Source organism: Mobula birostris, chromosome 12 (assembly GCF_030028105.1).
Source record: "Mobula birostris isolate sMobBir1 chromosome 12, sMobBir1.hap1, whole genome shotgun sequence".
Classification (NCBI taxonomy): domain Eukaryota; kingdom Metazoa; phylum Chordata; class Chondrichthyes; order Myliobatiformes; family Myliobatidae; genus Mobula; species Mobula birostris.
The window spans coordinates 26586784-26607436 of NC_092381.1; the positions used below are offsets into that span (position 1 = coordinate 26586784).

General features: G+C 42.9%; 1 protein-coding gene across 1 annotated transcript in view; it reads right to left on the reverse strand.

The window, feature by feature from the left end:
* The window catches only part of LOC140205806 (dihydropyrimidine dehydrogenase [NADP(+)]-like), a 927724-nt gene that overhangs the window by 538518 nt on the left and 368553 nt on the right, over positions 1-20653 (reverse strand). The gene's annotated exons all lie outside the window — the stretch shown is intronic.

The following is a 20653-nucleotide window of genomic DNA, read 5'->3' on the forward strand; positions in this document are numbered from 1 at the left end:
AACTCGGTGCAGCCACCGCAAGGGCCCGGTGGGGAAGGACCACAGTATAGGTTTCTCCACCCGCGGGAGTGGGAGGGGTCGGGGGCGGGGAGTATACCCCTCAACAATGATATGGTAAGCTGAACTACTGGAGTGCCACGTGGGTGGCTATAAATACGGATATGTACTGAGTATAATGGAAACGTATGTAAAGGATGAAAAGTTATTGAATGGTTTATTGTATATATTTATTTTTGAATAAAGTATATTTTGAAATTAAAAAATTTACAGCAGTGGTTTGCTATTGCTTTCTGCCGAGTGAGTTTCCAAAGAGATCACCAGCTCGTAACCCAGCACAGATGGAAAGCGTGAGGGGAGCCGGCTGGATTCGAACTCGGGATCTTTCGTCCCTAGGTCCGGTACCGATGCCACTATGCCACCAGCTGTGTCCATTGATCATATATACACTGGAAAAGGTTAATAAGGGTTCATAAGTTGTGGGCACGCTATGCTGGTGCCAGAAGCCTGGTGACACTTGCAGTTCTTCTCAGCTCAATCCTCAGACTGCGATGGCCATTGACGCAAATGGCACATTTTTAATGTACATATGACAAATAAAGTTAATCTTTACCGTCATGTTTCATTACAGAAACAAATAATTGTATACAATGCTGTTTGTACAGCATGAGAGTAACACGACATTTTATCAGATAATTTACATCAAATACTCTTTTCATAAGAGCAAGGCAATTTATTGATCTTAGCGAGAGGGCTAATTAGGATTAATGAGCTATAAATTCATATGACACACAAACTGTCATTTTGACCCATCACATCCATGCCAACTTTATTGTTCATCTACTCTCATCCCATTTGCCCAAATATAGACTGATTCCTTCTCCCCCTTGCCTATTTAAGTGATGAAGTGCCACTTAAACAGAATGATTGTATCTGATTGAACCAGCTCCACCAGTCTCTGTGTAAAAAAAATTACCATGCAGATTGTCTTGAAAATTCCTTCTTCATAACATAAATCCATGCCCTCTTGTTTATGAAACCCACACCATGGGGAAAAATTGTTACTACCTAGCCTTTTTATGCCTCTAACATTCTTTATACTATGCGGCTAGGCACAGCTTAAATGCCATCTATAAACTTATCAATTATTGCTCTATTGCTCACAGAATATCAGATAGTGACGAGAAGGCATACAGGAGCTAGACAGATCAGTTGGTTGAGTGGTGTCACTGCAATAACCTTGCACTCAACGGCAGTAAGACCAAGGGATTGATTGTGGAGTTCAGGAAGGGAAAATTGAGGTACCATTCACCAGTCCTCATCGATGAGTCAGCAATGGAACGGAAGAGCAGTTTCAAGTTCTTGGGTGTCAAAATCATTGAAGATCTATCATTACACACTAGACACTAGAATACTACAGCACAGTACAGGCCCTTCAGCCCTCGATGTTGTGCCAACCCATATAGTCCTTTAAAAAAAACGTACTAAACCCACACTACCCCGTAACCCTCTATTTTTCTTTCATCCATGTGCCTGTCCAAGAGGCTCTTAAATACCTCTAATGCTTTAGCCTCCACCACCATCCCTGGAAAGCCAATCCAGGCACCCACAACTCTCTGTGCAAAAAACTTACCCCTGATGTCTCCCCTAAACTTCCCTCCCTTAACTTTGTACATATGCCCTCTGGTGTTTGCTATTCGTGCCCTGGGAAACAGGTACTGGCTATCCACCCTATCTATGCCTCTCATAATCTTGTAGACCTCTATCAAGTCCCCTCTCATCCTTCTATGCTCCAAAGAGAAAAGTCCCAGCTCTGCTAACCTTTCCTCATAAGACTTGTTTTCCAATCCAGGCAACATCCTGGTAAATCTCCTCTGCACCCTTTTCATAGCTTCCACATCCTTCCTATAATAAGGTGACCAGAACTGGACACAATACTCTAAGTGTAGTCTCACCAGAGGTTTGTAGAGTTGCAACATGACCTCTCTAATGTATGGATTTGAACCCCAAGGTCCCTCTGTTCATCCACACTCTTAAGTATCCGACCATTAACCCTGTATTCAGTCTTCTGGTTTGTCCTTCCAAAATGCATCACCTCACACTTATCCGGATTGAACTCCATCTGCCACTTTTCCACCCAACTCTGCATCCTGTCGAAATCCTCTTGTAACCTTCAACAACCTACACCTCCATCCACAACTCCTCCAATCGTTGTGTCATCCACAAACTTACTCACCCATCCTTCTGCCTCTTCATCCAGTTCATTTATAAAAATCACAAAGAGCAGGGGTCCCAGGACAGATCCTTGCGGCACTCCACTAGTCACCGACCTCCAGGCAGAATACTTTCCTTCCACTACTACCCTCTGTTTACTTCCTTTAAGCCAATTTTTTATCCAAACAGCCAAGGTTCCACTGATCCCATGCCTCATGACTTTCTGGATGAGTCTCTCATGGGGGACTTGTCAAATGCCTTGCTAAAATTCATATAGACCACATCTACCGCGCTACCGTCATCAATTTCTTTTGTTACCTCTTCAAAAAACTCAATTAGGTTCGTGACGCACGACCTTCCCTTCACAAAGTCATGTTGACTATCCTCCAGTAGATTGTACTTCTCCAAGTGCTAGTAGATCCTATTCTTAGGAATCCTTTCCAATAGTTTGCAGACCACCAACGTAAGACTCACCGGTGTATAGTTCCCAGGATTCCCCCTATTACCTTTTTTAAACAAGGGAACTACATTTGCCATTCTCCAATCCTCCGGCACCTCCCCTGCAGCTAAAGACGATTCAAAGATCATAGCTACTGCTCCAGCGATCTCTTCTCTCACTTCCCACAGCAACCTGGGATATATCACGTCCGGCCCTGGGGACTTATCGATCTTGATGTTTTTAAGAAGACCCAACACTTCTTCTTCCTTAATCTCCACATTGTCCAGCACACAGGCCTCTTCCATTTTGACCTCACCCTGATCAAGGTCCTTTTCACTTGTGAATACTGAAACAAAGTATTCATGGGCCCAACATATTGATGCAATTAAAAAGAAGGCACGATAACAGTAGTACTTCATTGGGAGTTTGAAGAGACCTGGCATAATGCCAAAGACACTCGCATATTTCTACAGATGTACGATGGACAGCTTTCTAACTGGCTGCATCACCATCTGGTATGGGGGGGGGGCACTGCAGAGGATTGGAAAAAGCTTCAAAAAGTTGCAAACTCAGCCAGCTCCAACATGGCCATTAGCCTCCCTGGCATCAAAAAAGGTGATGCCTCAAAAAGGTGGCATCCATCATCAAGGACCTCCATCACCCAGCACATGCCCCCTTCTCATTGCTACCATCAAGGAGTAGGTACAGGAGCCTGAAGACTTACATTCAACATTTCAGGAACAGCTGCTTCCCACCACCATCAGATTCGTGAACAGACAATGAATCCATGTACACTACCTCGCTATTATTTTTTGTTCACTTTTTGCGCAACTTTTTAAATTACATATATATTTTCCTTAAGGCAATGTACTGTTGCTGCAAGACAACATATTTCATGACATATGCCAGTGATACTAAAACTGATTCTGATTCTGCTAATATCAAGTCACATCTCAACTTCCTTCATTCCAGAAAACACAGGCCCAGCCCATGCAATTTTTCATCCATCAATCTGTGCAAATTCAGGTGAATCTCCTCTGCACTCTCTTCCATGCAACCACATTCTTCCTACACTGTGGTGAGCAGAACTACATGCAATACTTTGGGTGTAGCCTTACCAGTGTTTTGTAAAGTTGCAACACAATCCCCCAACCCTTATATTCTATGAAAGCATATATACACTACTGTCTGCTTTCTTCACCGCCCTCTCTCCCTTAGTTGCCATTTTCAGGGATCGATGGACTTTAACCCCTATATCCCTCTGATCATTAACAAGGTTTCTGAAAACTTGTGATTATATGAATTTGGATTGCTGCCTGATATTGAGTAGGTTGCCAGTCTTCCTAATGCTTTCCCAAATTCAAACAGAAATTTAGTGCTTCACATATACAGTATACACTCAGTGGCCACATTATTAGGTATCTCCTGTTCCTAATAAAGTGGCTACTGAGTGTATATTTGTGGGCTTCTGACACTGTAGCCCCTCCACTTCAAGTTTTGACATGTTGTGCATCAGAGGTGCTCTTCTACACACCACTGTTGAAATGCATGGTTACTAAGTTACTGTCATTTTCCCATCAGCTTGAACCAGTCCGGCCATTCCCCTCTGGTCTCCTCTCACTCAAAAGCAGTTTTCACCCAAAGAACTGCCACCCACTGGATTTTTTTTTTGATTTGCACCATTCTCTGTAAACACTAGAGACTGTTGTGTGTGAAAATGCCTGCAGATCAGCAGTTTCTGAGATACTCAAACCACCCCATGTGACACCAATAATCATTCCAGTCAAAGTCACTCAGATCCATTTCTTCCCCATTCTAATGTCTGGTCTGAAAAAGAACTGAATCTCTTGACCATATCTGCATACTTTTATGCATTGAGTTGCTGCCACATTATTGGCTGATTAGATATTTTCATTTACGAACAGGCGGCTACTGAGTGTGCAAGCACCATTCAAAAGAAAAACAAGCATAAATTATTCACTATTTTTATCAAAAAGAATACAATTAGAACAAAAGAAATTAAGCCCACTTTAAGTGCAACTTAATCAAAATGGTCATGATTTGGCCAATTAGATATTTAGATTAATGAGCAAGTGTACCTAATAAAGTGGCCACGGAGTGTACAGTATATGCTAGGATTTCTGCCTGTCCTTAGGTAGGATGCCAGTCTCAAAAGAAAGCCTTCCAGTCTCACTAAAGGTTTCGAAATTCAAGCATATACTTAGTGCTTCACATATGGGTAGATATGATGGTTGTGAGTTGGTTCCTTAACGCAGATGGCAGTGGGGATGAGCTCCTGCTACCTATTACATGCTTGCAATGGCATCAGTCTCAAATAGGCTCTGACAATCAAGTCCATCTCCTGGCCAATATTAAGCCTTCGTAAGCCTTGCAGAACTGTTTCTACTGACAGAAGAAAGAGCAAAAGCAGGTTACTGGCACCTTAAATTCAGTTGCTTTTGGGCAGATGGGCCTCATTAGCCGTGGTTGGCAACTCAGAGAAGGAAAGCTCTGATCTCAAACCTCCGCTGCCTTGCAGCTATATGTATTCACAGAAAGGCTTTGGAAGTAAATCCCAAGGAAACATCCAGAGCTGGAGTCCCTAAAGCAGTCCCATGTTGAGTTCAACACTGACTGGCAACTCCTGCGGCGCCACTGGTGCCAAACTGTACCAGTCTCTACCGTTCTTTCTGGTTCATCAGCTGTGTGGAGAAGGCGGGGGAGACTGCTACATGGGCAATAACTTGCTCTCCATATCGTACTGTCCTAGGTTGCATATCACGTAAACAGCTGGGATCTAATATCGATGATTGACCCTGACCAGCAGGAGGCCTAAAAGTTGTGAACGGCTCCACAGTTCACTATGAGGATGCCATACAACTTTGTGCCGTTAGATATAAAAATTCCTGCCAGTCTACTTGCTATGTCAGACCCTTTTTTCTCAAATTAGTAAGGCAGCAAAGCAGTAAGATGCATAAACTCTTCTCAGGCTTCCAGCAGCTGGGTCCAGGAATTTATTTTAACCAACATTTTGATGACAAACTCCATCATCTTCATCGGGGATGATGCCTAGGCCTGTCTAATCCAGTGGTATATGTAGTTAACTTTCGTCATCCATTCCTTAACCAAGCAGGTTTTCACTGCCCTGCCTTGTTTAAAATCGTATTCCAGTTCTTACCTAGAGTGAAACCTTTGTCTTTGTTGAAACTCTTATTCTCTACTCTTATTCAATGGCTTTCTTCACCAAGCGGTCCCAAAACCCATAAGCACAGCCCAGTTGTTTTGTGCCGTTAAAGTAAATCCTGTGGTCATTGTGTATGCAATGTTCTGCTACCGCCAATTTCTCCAGGTGACCCAAAGGCATACATCTTCTATGCTCCTTGATGCAGTAAGATGTCTGGTTCAGTGCACTGCAGGCTCAGGAGGCTTGGATGCAGTGACACATGTAGATGGCAACCTTCTTACAATATAGTCACAAAAAGGAACAATTAGCAAACCAAGTATAAAGAAACAAATTTAATTATTTGAAACAAGAAGTGAAATCGGGACGCCGTATTCCTAAATTTTAAATGAAATACAGTCCTTAACACAAGTGACTGAAGTTGTACATTGTCCAGATAGTTGCTCTCTAAACACTAATCATTTTGCTGTTGGATTTATCACAACTGTGACACCTATTATAAGCCTAATCTTCTTTCTTTATGTAAGTCTATATTTCTAATACTGAATCTGACATTTATCAGGCAGGCGGATTGACTGTACAAAAGGCACCACAATCATCACTACTTTACCGGTATTAGGTGACAGACGCTCACTGTCAAAAGCACCATGACTGCAATAACAGCACCTTACAGTTGTCATTAATACTATCACTGCTTTTGGTGTAAGGTACTCCATCACATGTAATGTCAGCATGTCCTGCAGAAAGCTATCTTTTCTTGTCAGCCATCAATAACACAAGTATAACCAATAATAAACTGGATGAATATATTCAATCCTGCCAGAAACTACTGCAAAATTCATGCATGGTGTTTTTATTGAGACCATACTATATTATGAACTTCGTTTAAATGTGCACAGCTTTCTGAACAGTAGAAGTTCTGCTGTCGTTGCAGAAAGTATTAAAAAAAATTGACATGAACTAATCAGGTCTTTTCCTAGCATTTGCTTTGTGAATTGTTACCGTCAAAGTTTATATATTGCATATGGTGATTATTACAATATCAATGCATAATAGTTATAACCTATTTGACCCTCAGCTGCCTCTAAATTGTCAGGCAGCTTGCCCAACACCTAGTAGCAGAGGATCGGAAATTGCCTCCAGCTAAAACTGGGAAAACCAAAGCCATTGGCCAGCTGTATAATGATTGCTAACTGACAATTCTGTAGCCAACCACCAGCAAGTCCAGCTGGAACATGCCTGATCACTTGCAAAGCCTCAGGCTCACCAATGAGTCCAGTGACACTTCATAAATGTATTGATTGGAGAGGGTAGATTCACTTTGTGTCTCTGACATGGCTCCATTCTTTAGAATGCAATCATTGGTCTTCATTGAAAAGTTAAGGTTAGCATTTTTTTGAAAGTTTATTTTCTGTACTTAACACCTTATTTATGTTATAAAGGCCATTCTCTCTTCTCTCCTTTCCCATCCAAAGATACAAAAGCCTGAAAACACACAGAAACATAGAAAACCTACAGCACAATACAGGCCCTTCGGTCCACAAAGTTGTGCCGAACATGTCCCTACCTTAGAACGACCTAGGCTTTACCCATAGCCCTCTATTTTTCTAAGCTCCATGTAGCCAACCAGGAGTCTCTTAAAAGACCCTATTATTGTATGAGCCTCCACCACCGCCACCGGCAGCCCATTCCACACACTCACCACTCTCTGCATAAAAGCTTACCCCTGACATCTCCTCTGTACCTACATCCAAGCACCTTAAACTATGCCCTCTCATGCTAGTCATTTCAGTCCTGGGGAAAAGCCTCTGTCTCTTCACACTATCAATGCCTCTCATTATCTTGAACACCTCTATCAGGTCATCTCTCATCCTTCGTCGCTCCAAGGAGAAAAGGCCGAGTTCACTCAACCTATTCTCATAAGGCTCGCTCCCCAATCCAGGCAACATCCTTGTAAATCTCCTCTGCACCCTACTATGGTTTCCACATCCCTCCTGTAGTGAGGCGACCAGAATTGAGCACAGTACTCCAAGTGGGGTCTGACCAGGGTCCTATATAGTTGCAACATTACCTCTCGGCTCTTAAACTCAATCCCACGATTGATGAAGGCCAATGCACCGTATGCCTTCTTAACCACAGAGCCAACCTGCATAGCAGCTTTGATGTCCTATGGACTCGGACTCCAAGATCCCTCTGATCCTCCACACTGCCAAGAGTCTTACCATTAATACTATATTCTGCCATCATATTTGACCTACCAAAGTGAACCACCTCACACTTATCTGGTTAAAGTCCATCTGCCACTTCTCAGCCCAGTGTAGTAACCAGGTTCAAGGACAGCATCTCCCCTGTTGTTATAATGGTTCTCTAGTATGATAAAATGGACTCTTAACCTCATAATATGTATGTCATTATGATCTTGCACCATATGATCGAACTGCACTGTATCTTCTCCATACAGTTTACCGTTACACTTTATTCTGCATTCTGTTTTTGCTTACTTTGTACTACCTCGATGTGTAATGAATTAACCTGCACGAACAAAAGGCAAGACAAGTTTTTCACTGTACTTTAGTACGTGTGCTAATAATAAACCAATTCTAACTCAAATTTCAATTAAACTTACACATATAAAGTGATTTATATTTATATGAAGTGATTTATATTCATTCATGGCTTTTATGTTTAATGTTTTAATCATCAGCATCTTTATGGATTATTCAAACAACTTAACCAATTTTTAATATTGCTGGAGTGTCAGGGACCACAGGACGCCAACACAGACACTTCACTGCCACTCTCAACCCACTCCACCTCACAACACAGCTGAGAAATGAGGCCTGCAAGTCACTGGGCTTGAAAATGTTGGTGAGCCCTTGAGATTTGGGTGTAGGTCAGATCAGCCCCATGACTTCATTTCCAGCCAAGGCTTGAAGGGATGAATGTCCTAATACTGCTTCTAAATCTTATGGTAAACCAGTAACCCCTTACACTGACCCTGTCCACAGTCTGAGGCCGAGCTGAGCATGAAAGTTCAATATCTTCTTAACCCACTTGAATCCGACAAGATAAGACCTCATGTCCAAATGAACAGCTCCCGCCAGCAGTGTAACATTGCTACTTTCTGTCTCTCTGCTGTTGGCACTCTGACTTGTGCCAATCCTTTTTGGTTATCGTCTGGTGTAGCCCAGGCAGGCAACCTTGTTCTACATCTGTGAAGACATCCAAAACATCTATATCTCTGTCCTAACTGGGCCGCCACACATTCTTATTGACCAACGGTGACCACCAATTAAGCATTTTTATAATCTCATCTTTCTTTTCAAGACCCTCTATCTTGTTCTAAATCCTTTTTCTTCTCCCTCCCTATCATTGATATCTCCTCCAGTGCTTCAACCTTCTGATGTGTACTCACCACATTTTAATCACCCGAGTCATTAACAGCCAGGCCTTTAGTTTTATGGGCATGGGTTGTTGAATTAACAACCTGTAAACAGTTTATTTTAATTAAAGAAAGCCCCCATTAAAGTTGAGCAATAAACTTAGATGAATGCAATATGCACCTATCAGTCATGGTGTCAGCAGTTTCCATCTTGTTTAAACCAATCACAGCGCATCAGTGATGTCAATCTACCGGCAATATCAACCACACACAAATTTGAGAAAAGCAGCAGCATTTTGAGATTATTGGACACGTACACAATTACTTCTTAGCAGGTGAAGCCAGAGCATCTGAACAACTGTTTAACAATAGAATCATTAGGATGATTTCCCAACATGTGACTTAACACAACCTTTTGCTGTTTTACTCACTACATTTCATTCAAAATATTTTCTTCTATGATCTTATAAAGGAAAACACATTTCTGTCGAAAGGGAACCGACAGGCTGCAGCTCAAGCTGACCTGAAAGGGAGACTTCAAGGTGCTGCACAAGTGACCTGAAAGGGCGATGGCCAAGAGGACCTGAAAGGTAGGAGACCTAGTGGACTGCATAAGGTGAATCGGGAATAAGACGAACAGCGCGAAGGGGACAACAGCAATGATCGGAGGGTGAAGAAAGGAGAGCAGGGTGATTGGAAGTGGAGCACGCAATGTGAGAAGGTGCTGTCTGACAACTCAGCGCAGCCATTAGGGGGAAGCATGAGCAGGTTAGAAAGAAAATTAGACCTTAAAGGGAGACCATAGTGTGGAGCTCAGGCAGACCACCAAGTGAATTGAATTGAATTGAATGATCTTTATTGTCATCATACATAGGTACAATGAAACTGTGTTTGGCTTCCTCTCAGGCAATTAAATAAAGCGGTAGATAAAAACAAGGCAGTAATAGAAAAACAGTATTAAATAGATAAGTAGCAGAAAATAAGTTGCAGCAGTACCAGAATATCACAGTAATGCACAAAGTGCTGTTAGTGCAAGTATTTGAGTCCTTGTGTGTGCACACGTGTGTGCTCACAGTTTCAGTCATTGTTCTGTGAGAGTGGTGTGATGGAGGCCACAGCTCTGGGATAGAAGCTGTTCCTCAGTCTATTAGTCCTGGCTTTTAGTGTCCTGAACCTTTTGCTGGAGGGCAGCAGTTCACACAGGGAGTAGCCGGGTGTGTGTGGTGTCTCTGGTTAAACTGATAAAGCTCAGGCAGACCTGAGAGGGACACATCAGGGCACTAGTCCAGCAAATATGAAGGGTGAAGGCAACACAGACCTCAAAAGGACCAGAAAGGGCGAGTGCATGATGGAGCAGAGAGGTTAGAGTGACTGGAAGTGAACCAGAAAATAACACAAGTATGCAGGCACTGCAGAGCGTAGCAGAAACAATGCGGATAAACAGGATTAATATTAATAGGCACAAGGGCACCATGTGTATTGTGGGTAACGGGGCCTGGTTCAGTGCTGCATAACACACTGTCTCTTCCTCCTCCTTTATTTTCAGGTCTTCTGCTTCTTCAATAGGTCAGTGAGGAAAACAATCACTGCATGTCATTTACCTTATACAGTAAACTAATCAATGGAACATAGAATAGTACAGCACATTACAGGCCCTTCAGCCCACAATGTTGTGCTGACCCTCAAACCCTGCCTCCCATATAACGCCCCTACCATAAATTCCTCCATATGCCTGTCTAATAGTCTCTTAAACTTCACTAGTGTATCTGCCTCCACCACTGACTCAGGCAGTGCATTCCACACACCAACCACTCTCTGAGTAAAAAACCTTCCTCTAATAACCCCCTTGAACTTCCCACCCCTTACCTTAAAGCCATGTCCTCTTGTATTGAGCAGTGGTGCCCTGGGGAAGAGGCGTTGGCTATCCACTCTATCTATTCCTCTTATTACCTTGTACACCTCTATCATATCTCCTCTCATCCTCCTTTTCTCCAAAGAGTAAAGCCCTAGCTCCCTTAATCTCTGATCATAATGCATACTCTCTAAACCAGGCAGCATCCTGGTAAATCTCCTCTGTACCCTTTCCAATGCTTCCACATCCTTCCTATAGTGAGGCGACCAGAACTGGACACAGTACTCCAAGTGTGGCCTAACCAGAGTTTTATAGAGCTGCATCATTACATCATGACTCTTAAACTCTATCTCTCGACTTATGAAAGCTAACACCCCATAAGCTTTCTTAAATACCCTATCCACCTGTGAGGCAACTTTCAGGGATCTGTGGACATGTACCCCGAGATCCCTCTGCTCCTCCACACTACCAAGTATCCTGCCATTTACTTTGTACTGTGCCTTGGAGTTTGTCCTTCCAAAGTGTCCCACCTCACACTTCTCCGGGTTGAACTCCATCTGCCACTTCTCAGCCCACTTCTGCATCCTATCAATGTTTCTCTACAATCTTCGACAATCCTCTACGCTATCTACAACACCATCAACCTTTGTGTCATCTGCAAATCTGCCAACCCACCCCTCTACCCCCACATCCAGGTCATTAATAAAAATCACGAAAAGTAGAGGTCCCAGAACAGATCGTTGTGGGACACCACTAGTCACAATCCTCCAATCTGAATGTACTCCCTCCACCACCACCCTCTGCCTTCTGCAGGCAAGCCAATCCTGAATCCACCTGGCCAAACTTCCCTGGATCCCATGCCTTCTAACTTTCTGAATAAGCCTACCATGTGGAACCTTGTCAAATGCCTTACTAAAATCCATATAGATCACATCCACTGCACTACCCTCATCTATATGCCTGGTCACCTCCTCAAAGAACTCTATCGGGCTTGTTAGACAAGATCTGCCCTTCACAAAGCCATGCTGACTGTCCCTGATCAGACCATGATTCTCTAAATGGCTATAGATCCTATCTCTAAGAATCTTTTCCAACAGCTTTCCCACCACAGACGTAAGGCTCACTGGTCTATAATTACCTGGACTATCCCTACTACCTTTTTTGAACAAGGGGACAACATTTGCCTCCCTCCAGTCCTCAGGTACCATTCTCGTGGACAATGAGGACATAAAGATCCTAGCCGGAGGCTCAGCAATCTCTTCCCTCGCCTTGTGGAGCAGCCTGGGGAATATTCCATCAGGCTCTGGAGACAAATCCATTCTAATGTATTTTAACAACTCCAACACCTCCTCTCCCTTAATATCAACATACTCCAGAACATCAACCTCACTCATATTGTCCTCACCATCAAGTTCCCTCTCATTGGTGAATACCGAAGAGAAGTATTCATCGAGGACCTCGCTCACTTCCACAGCCTCCAGGCACATCTTCCCACCTTTATCTCTAATCGGGCCTACCTTCACTCCTGTCATCCTTTTTTTCTTCACAAAATTGAAGAATGCCTTGGGGTTTTCCTTTACCCTACTCGCCAAGGCCTTCTCATGCCCCCTTCTTGCTCTTCTCAGCCCCTCCTTAAGCTCCTTTCTTGCTTCCCTATATTCCTCAATAGACCCATCTGATCCTTGCTTCCTATACCTCATCTATGCTGCCTTCTTCCACCTGACTAGATTTTTCACCTCAGCTGTCACCCATGGTTCCTTCACTCCACCATTCTTTATCTTCCTCACTGGGACAAATTTATCCCTAACATCCCTAACATCTCTAAACATTGACCACATGTCCATAGTACATTTCCCTGCAAAAACATCATCCCAATTCACACCCGCAAGTTCTAGCCTTATAGCCTCATAATTTGCCCTTCCCCAATTAAAAATTTTCCTGTCCTCTCTGATTCTATCCTTTTCCATGATATTGCTAAAGGCCAGGGAGCGGTGGTCATTGTCCCCCAGATGCTCACCCACTGAGCGATCTGTGACCTGACCCGGTTCATGACCTAGTACTAGATCTAGTATGGCATTCCCCCTAGTTAGCCTGTCCACGTACTGTAACAGTAATCCATCCTGGACACACTTAACAAACTCTGCCCTATCTAAACCCTTGGAACTAATCAGGTGCCAATCAATATTAGGGAAGTTAAAGTCACCCATGATAACAACCCTGTTATTTTTGCACCTTTCCAAAATCTGCCTCCCATTCTGCTCCTCTGTATCTCTGCTGCTACCAGGGGGCCTATAGAATACCCCCAATAGAGTAACTGCTCCCTTCCTGTTCCTGACTTCCACCCATACTGACTCAAAAGAGGATCCTGCTACATTACCCACCCTCTCTGTAGCTGTAATAGTATCCCTGCCCAGTAATACCACTCCTCCTCCCCTTTTTCCGCCCTCTCTATCCCTTTTAAAGCACTGAAATCCAGGAATATTGAGAATCCATTCCTGCCCTGGTGCCAGCCAAGTCTCTGTAATCAAGAAAATGTGCTAGGATCCATGTGCTAGCTTTCCTGGAGAAGGTACATGATTTTCGAAAGGCAATACATCATCACTACAAACCAGTCTATAAATCAATGGGTTCCCAAAGTGGGTGATATTGCCTCCTGGGTGGATGTCTCCAAGGGCGCAATAGAGATAAAGGGTGCAGTGGGGAAGGTGCTCAGTCGCAAGAGGGACAAATAAAGGAATATGGGCTTAATTTAAAAAATGAATTACTTATCTTAAGCATTTGATCCTCAAAACCTCATAATTGATTACAATGATCAGATAATCACCTCATTTTTTGCTAACTCACCATTCTCTTAGACTTTGCTTGAAGCATGTTATAGCTGTTGAAAAGCAATGTGACACTTCTGTATTTGGCATCTCAGGAGGAATCTGTACTGAAGAAATCATGCTTTTTATTGGGTCCAGACCGTGTATTATTGTTATTCAGTACTGTAGAACTGTTTTAGCTACTATGAGTTCCATACTTTAATTGCACAGTGATACAATTCCTGTGAATTAGGGTATGGTAGTCAATAAGGTAAAGTTCAGATTACGCCCTTCTTGACCGAATTTCTCTAGCCCATAGCCCAAATGAGATATTGCTGTCTCACGCTACATACAGTGCCTTGAAAAAATATTCAGCCCCCAACCTTTTGTTCACATAAATGAGTATTACAGCCAAGGATTTTGAGCAATTTAACTAAGAATTTTTATTTGTGAATCACTTGCACCCCTTTCACAGTGTAGCCCAAAAATCAGAAAAAAATTGTAAAGCATGGCAAACTAAAAATTCCAAGACTGAAATGTCAGCAGTTCAAAAGAATTCATCCCCCTTTCCTTCCTACTTAGTTGGACTATCTTACAACCAGTAATCTTTTTGGATAAGTCTCCAACAGCTTTCCACAATGTGATGGAGCAAGATTTGCCCATTTCTCCTTACAAAATTGCTCAAGCTGTGCCAGGTTAGTTGGAGTGCAGCAATGAACAGCAATCTTGAAGTCCTGCCAGAGATGTTCAATTGGTTTAAGGACAGAGCACTGACTGGGCCACCCAAGGATATCAGTTTTCTTAATTTGAAGCCACATTTGGGTCATTGTCCTGCTTTCTGGCAGAGGTGAGCAGGTTTTGATTCAGGATCTCTCTGTATTTAGCAGTATTCATCTTCCCATCAATCCTGATCAGATTTCCAGTTCCTGCTGTCCTATCATTCCCATAGAATGAAGCTGTCTCCACCATACTTTACGGTCGGGATGGTGTTACCTGGCTGGTGTGCAGTATTAGATTTATGCCACACATACTGCTTAGTATTGAGACCAAAAGTTACACTTTGTTCTCATTGCTAACCACAAGACCTCCTTCCACATCTTTACAGTATCTTCTCAGTGATGCTTTGTAAAGTTTTCACAAGCAAGGTCTCCCTCTGTCCCCCTCACTATACCCCTTGCCCATTCTCTGGTTTTTTCCCCCTCCCTCTTTTCTTTCTCCCTAGGCCTCCTGTCCCATGATCATCTCATATCCCTTTTGCCAATCGACTGTCCAGCTTTTGGCTCCATCCTTCCCCCTCCTCTCTTATCCTATCATTTCCGATCTCCCCCTCCCCCTCTCAAATCTCTTACTAGCTCTTCATTCAGTTAGTCCTGACGAAGGGTCTCGGCCCGAAACGTCGACTGTACCTCTTCCTAGAGATGCTGCCTGGCCTGCTGTGTTCACCAGCAACTTTTATGTGTCGCTTGAAATTCCAGCATCTGCAGATTTCCTTGCGTGTACAAGCAAGGAAAAGTTTTTTTTAGTCAGGGCTTCTTCTTTGTCATTCTTCCATAAATACCCTTTCTCTGCAAGGCCTGGGAGATTGGGGAGCCGTGAACAACTTCTTCAGTTGCAGCCACTGACAGAGTGACTGTTGGAATCACATAGCCTCTCTTACACGTGCTATTCTTCTCCAGCGACTTGGTTTAGTGGGGTGGCCTGACCTAGACACTGTGGCTGTAGTGCAATATTTTTTCCACTTTTTCATGATGGTCTACTCTGAGCTCCAAGGTATGTTCAATGCCTTTGAAATGGTCTTGTACCTTTCCCTAAATTTGTGTTTCTCCATTATCACTTTCTGGCCTTGTCTTGGATGCTCTTTTGTCTTCATTTTGGTTTGGTCTGTTGAAAATCTTTTATGCTGTTGCACCTTCCAGAGAGAGGGGGTATTTATTCTTATGAATTCATTGAAAACTTGTGATTGTTCAATTTTCTATGTAAACAAATTGGGTAAGGTAATATAGAGTGTATCGCACCTGAGGAAAGTTAGCATCATAATTATAAAGGGAATAAATACTTTCTCAGCCTCACGATTTTATTTTTTATTTTTACTAAATTGTTGACAGGTTTTGGATATCTTCTTTAGATCTGATATGATGCATAATGTTTTGTAGGTTAGCTCAAAAATCCTACATCAATAAATTTTAAATTTAGAAAATAATACAGTAACATCTCCAACGGGTCCCATCACCAAGCACATCTTTCCCTCCCGCCCCCCCACTTTTTGCTTTCTGCAGGGATCACTCCCTACGTGACTCCCTTGTCCATTCGTCCTCCCCATCCCTTCCCACCGATCTCCCCCCAGCACTTATCCTTGTAAGCGGAACAAGTGCTATACCTGCCCTTACACCTCCTCCCTCACCACCATTCAGGGCCACTGACAGTCCTTCCAGCTGAGGCGACACTTCACCTGTGAGTCTGCTGGTGTGATATATTGTGTCTGGTGCCCCCGGTGTGGCCTTCTATATATTGGTGAGACCCGACGCAGATTGGGAGACCACTTCGCTGAACACCTACGCTCTGTCCACCAGAAGAAGCAAGATCTCTCAGTGGCCACACATTTAAACTCCACGTTCCATTCCCATTCCGATATGTCAATCCATGGCCTCCTCTACTGTTGAAATGAAGCCACACATAGGTTGGAGGAACAACACCTTATATTCCGTCTGGGTAGCCTCCAACCTGATGGCATGAGTATTGACTTCTCTAACTTCTGTTAATGCCCCTCCTCCCCATTTTACCCCATCGGTAATTTTTTTTTTCTCTCTCTCTCTCTCTCACAATAACTCCTTGCCTGTTCTCCATCTTCCTCTGGTGCTCCCCTCCCCCCTTCATTCTTCCAAGGCCTTCCGTCCTATGATACTCCCCCTTTTCCAGCCTTGTATCCCTTTTTCCAATGAACTTCCCAGCTCATAGCTTCATCCCTCCCCCTCCTGGCTTCTCCTATAATTTTGGGTCTTTCCCTCCCCCTCCTACTTTCAACTCTCTTACTATCTCTTCTTTCAGTTAGTCTTGACGAAGGGTCTCGACCCGAAACGTCGACTGTACTTCTTCCTATAGATGCTGCCTGGCCTGTTGCCTTCCACCAGCATTTTGTGTGTGTTGTTTGAAATTGTAGCATCTGCAGATTTTCTCGTGTTTGCAGTAAAATGTGAAAATAGTCATGGAGGCTGAATACTTTTTCGGGGTACTGTACCTTCAGGCAGAGAGTCAGGTTTTGCCTGAACAATGATGACATTATAACTTTCCCCTTTAGGGATCACGGCACTTGAGATTGGACTTAAGCAATAAGTGATTGATAGTGATTGTTAATCCATAATGAAAATGGCAGAAGAAAACCAAATGACAAAGAAGTATTGTGGATAACCTGAAATTGGATTTATACCAGCACCAAGCAAACAACTGCAGCCCATGTATCTGTTGTGTGACAAATGAGGCCGTGAGACCACCCAGGCTCCTTGAAAATTTGAAGAGCATACACTCTGCTAACTGAAACAAGAACCTGGCTACTTGTCAGTCACTTCCTGAAAAACTTCAGAAATGGAAAACACTTCAAAATATGTTCAGACACTTCACAACAGTCATGCTTTGTGTGCTTCATACAGAATTTCATTGCTCATTGCTGAATCTGGAAGCCATATACAATTGGGGAAAAACTGGCTCTGTCAGTAGTACACTTATGAATAAGTCACCAGACTAAGTAACTAAAATGATTCCATTCAGTGATAACTCTGTTCAAAGATGAATAAATGAAATATCTGAGAATGTGGAAGACACATTGTGCAACATACTTCTGAAAATAGAATTTTCTCTGCAGTTGGATGAGTCAACTTTGCTAGGCAATCAGTTTTTGCTTCTTGCTTATGTTTGCTTCATAAAAGATGAAAGTGTGGTTCAAGAGTTGTTATACAAGTGGAGTAGAAACAGATACAAAGACAGAGTCATTATTTCGGGTTGTTGAGCAATTTGTCAAAGTGAAGGTCATTCCACTCAGCAACATTCTTGTTTGTGCAACAGATATGGCACCATGAATGACAGGACGCCACTGTAGGGTTATTAATTGTCTCCACATTTCTGCTCAAGTTAACCCTATTTCAGTGCAACCTTAGCAGGCACTATCTTTTCCAATTTACAATTCTCTCCGAGTTGGAAGCGAAAGAAAGAATATTATCTGATGATTTTCAAGTATATCATGCACACCTGTGTGAGCTGCAGAAAGAGATGGCAGAGAGATTTCAGGATCTTCTCTCAATCCAGATTCCGGATTTGGTAATAAATCCATTCCTGAACACTTGCAATGAGGAATTATCAGGAAGGTGGAGTAAGAACTGCTCTTGCCACAAATTGACTTTGAGCTTCAAACAATCATATCAAGACTTTTAGTTGCAGAAAGAAATCTTTTAACACTATCCTGCACTGTGGAAAAAGGTTGAGATACTCTTGTCTTTCCAACATCAAATGTAGCGGAGCACAGTCTCAATGCAGTTGCCTAACTTCTTTCAAAAGAATGAAACAGACTGCAAATCACTCAATATGGGTATCTGAGAGTCCTTCTAAATGATGTTCAGCCTGATTTTGAGAAGCTGTTATCACTACACCAAGCCCATCTATCTCATTGAAAAGTGAAAACAACAATGAAATAGTGAATAGTTGGACTACTAAAGAATACTCTAAAATTGTTAATGATTATTTTCTCTGTAATTAAATAACACAATAATTTTATTTGTAACTTTATTAAATAGATTTGAATAATATTTGCAATTATTTGTCACTGCTTTGAAATTGCAGTTCCTATTTTCTTTCACTGTGCATCGTGAATCAAAATTCTTCATTAGGTAATGGCCAGAAAGGTAGAGGGAGGGCCTGCGGAAATGGTTTCAGAGCCAATGGGGTGGTAACCCAAAAAGTTTGGGAAGCACTGTTATAAATAAAAGTGTTCCAATAAGGCAACTGACATAACTTGTGTTGTGTCATAAATGCTTCATTCACCACGTGAACTGTGTAGGAAAGCTATGGAACAAGTATTGGTGAACACTGTCTACAATGCAATGTTTTAATAAATACTGCAGTGCTTCTTCACATTTTAGTGCTATCCCATTAAGACCAATGTAAGAAAATTTTCTCACAAAATACTCTCAACCTTCTGCTGAGGGGGCAGGCAAACTTCTCACAGAGGTTGCTGAAGCTGTTAGTGTGCCAGCAAGCCAGGTTCAATTCTGCTGCTGAATGCAAGGAATTTGTATATTCTCCCTGTGACTGCGTGGGTTTCCTCTGGGTGTTCCAGTTTCCTCCCACATCCCAAAGATGTACAGGTTAATAGGTTAATTAGTTACATAGGTGTAATTGGAAGGCACAGGATCATTGGGCGGGAAGAGCCTATTACCTGGCTGTTAGTCTTGCAAGACCATGGACCTGCACCTGGAAAGTCTTCACTCTCCAGGGCACAGGCCTGGGCAAGGTTGTATGGAAGACCGGCAGTTGCCCATGCTGCAAGTCTCCCCTCTCCACGACACTGATGTTGTCCAAGGGAAGGGCAAGAGCCGATACAGCTTGGCACCAGTGTCATTACAGAGCACTGTATGGTTATGTGCCTTGCTCAATGACACAACATGCTGCCTCGGCTGGGGCTCGAATTCACAACCTTCAGATCACTAGTTGAATGCCTTAACCACTTGGCCACGTGCCCATACTACCTTGCTGTACCTCTTAATAAATAAATGCCTTATATGTTCACATTTTCTTAGCGACCTTACAATATGAGCGAGATTGCTGTAAGATCAAGATTACTTCCACAAAACACTTGGTTGACACTGCAGTGCACCTACCTTGTTATTGGGCCTTATATTCAACATCCACAAGACGAAGGTCCTCTGCTGACCTAGCTAGATTGCACAATACTATATACCAGCATAGTATATAGTCGACTAAGGTAAAAGGTGCCTGAAGATCAGATCTCAGGCACGACAGAAAACTTGTGGTCTACCAGGCTGCAGTGATTCATGTCCTCCTGGATGTTTTTAGATTACCCTACAGCAAGCATGTCAAGGAACTGAAAGACACCACCAATACTTCCTTTGCAAAATCCACAAATTCACAATGGAATGATGGGAATACCAATAATTCCCAGGCCATCTTCCCCAGTACTGTGATCTTGAAAACACTCAGTTATGTTGGGCAGGCCGAGTCATTCACGTGCCCAGCATAAAACTCCCAATGCAAGTCAAGTCAAATTGAACTTATTTTCATGTGCCTAAGTATGGTGAGGTAAACTTGCTTACAGCAGGTACGTAGGTACAGTCATAGTCATATTATATTGATCCCGAGGGAAACTGGTTTTCGTTACAGTTGCACCATAAATAATTAAATAGTAATAAAACCATAAATAATTAAGTAGTAGTATGTATATTATGCCAGGAAATAAGTCCAGGACCAGCTTATTGGCTCAGGGTGTCTGACCCTCCAAGGGGGGAGTTGTAAAGTTTGATATCCACAGGCAGGGATGACTTCCTATGACGCTCTGTGCTGCATCTCGGTGGAATGAGTCTCTGGCTGAATGTACTCCTGTGCCCAACCAGTACATTATGTAGTGGATGGGAGACACTGACCAAGATGGCATGCAACTTAGACAGCATACCCTTTTCAGACACCACCGTGAGAGAGTCCAGTTCCATCCCCACAACATCACTGGCTTTACGAATGAGTTTCAGACAGCACAGAGAACACAAATCATGCATAAATTACACAA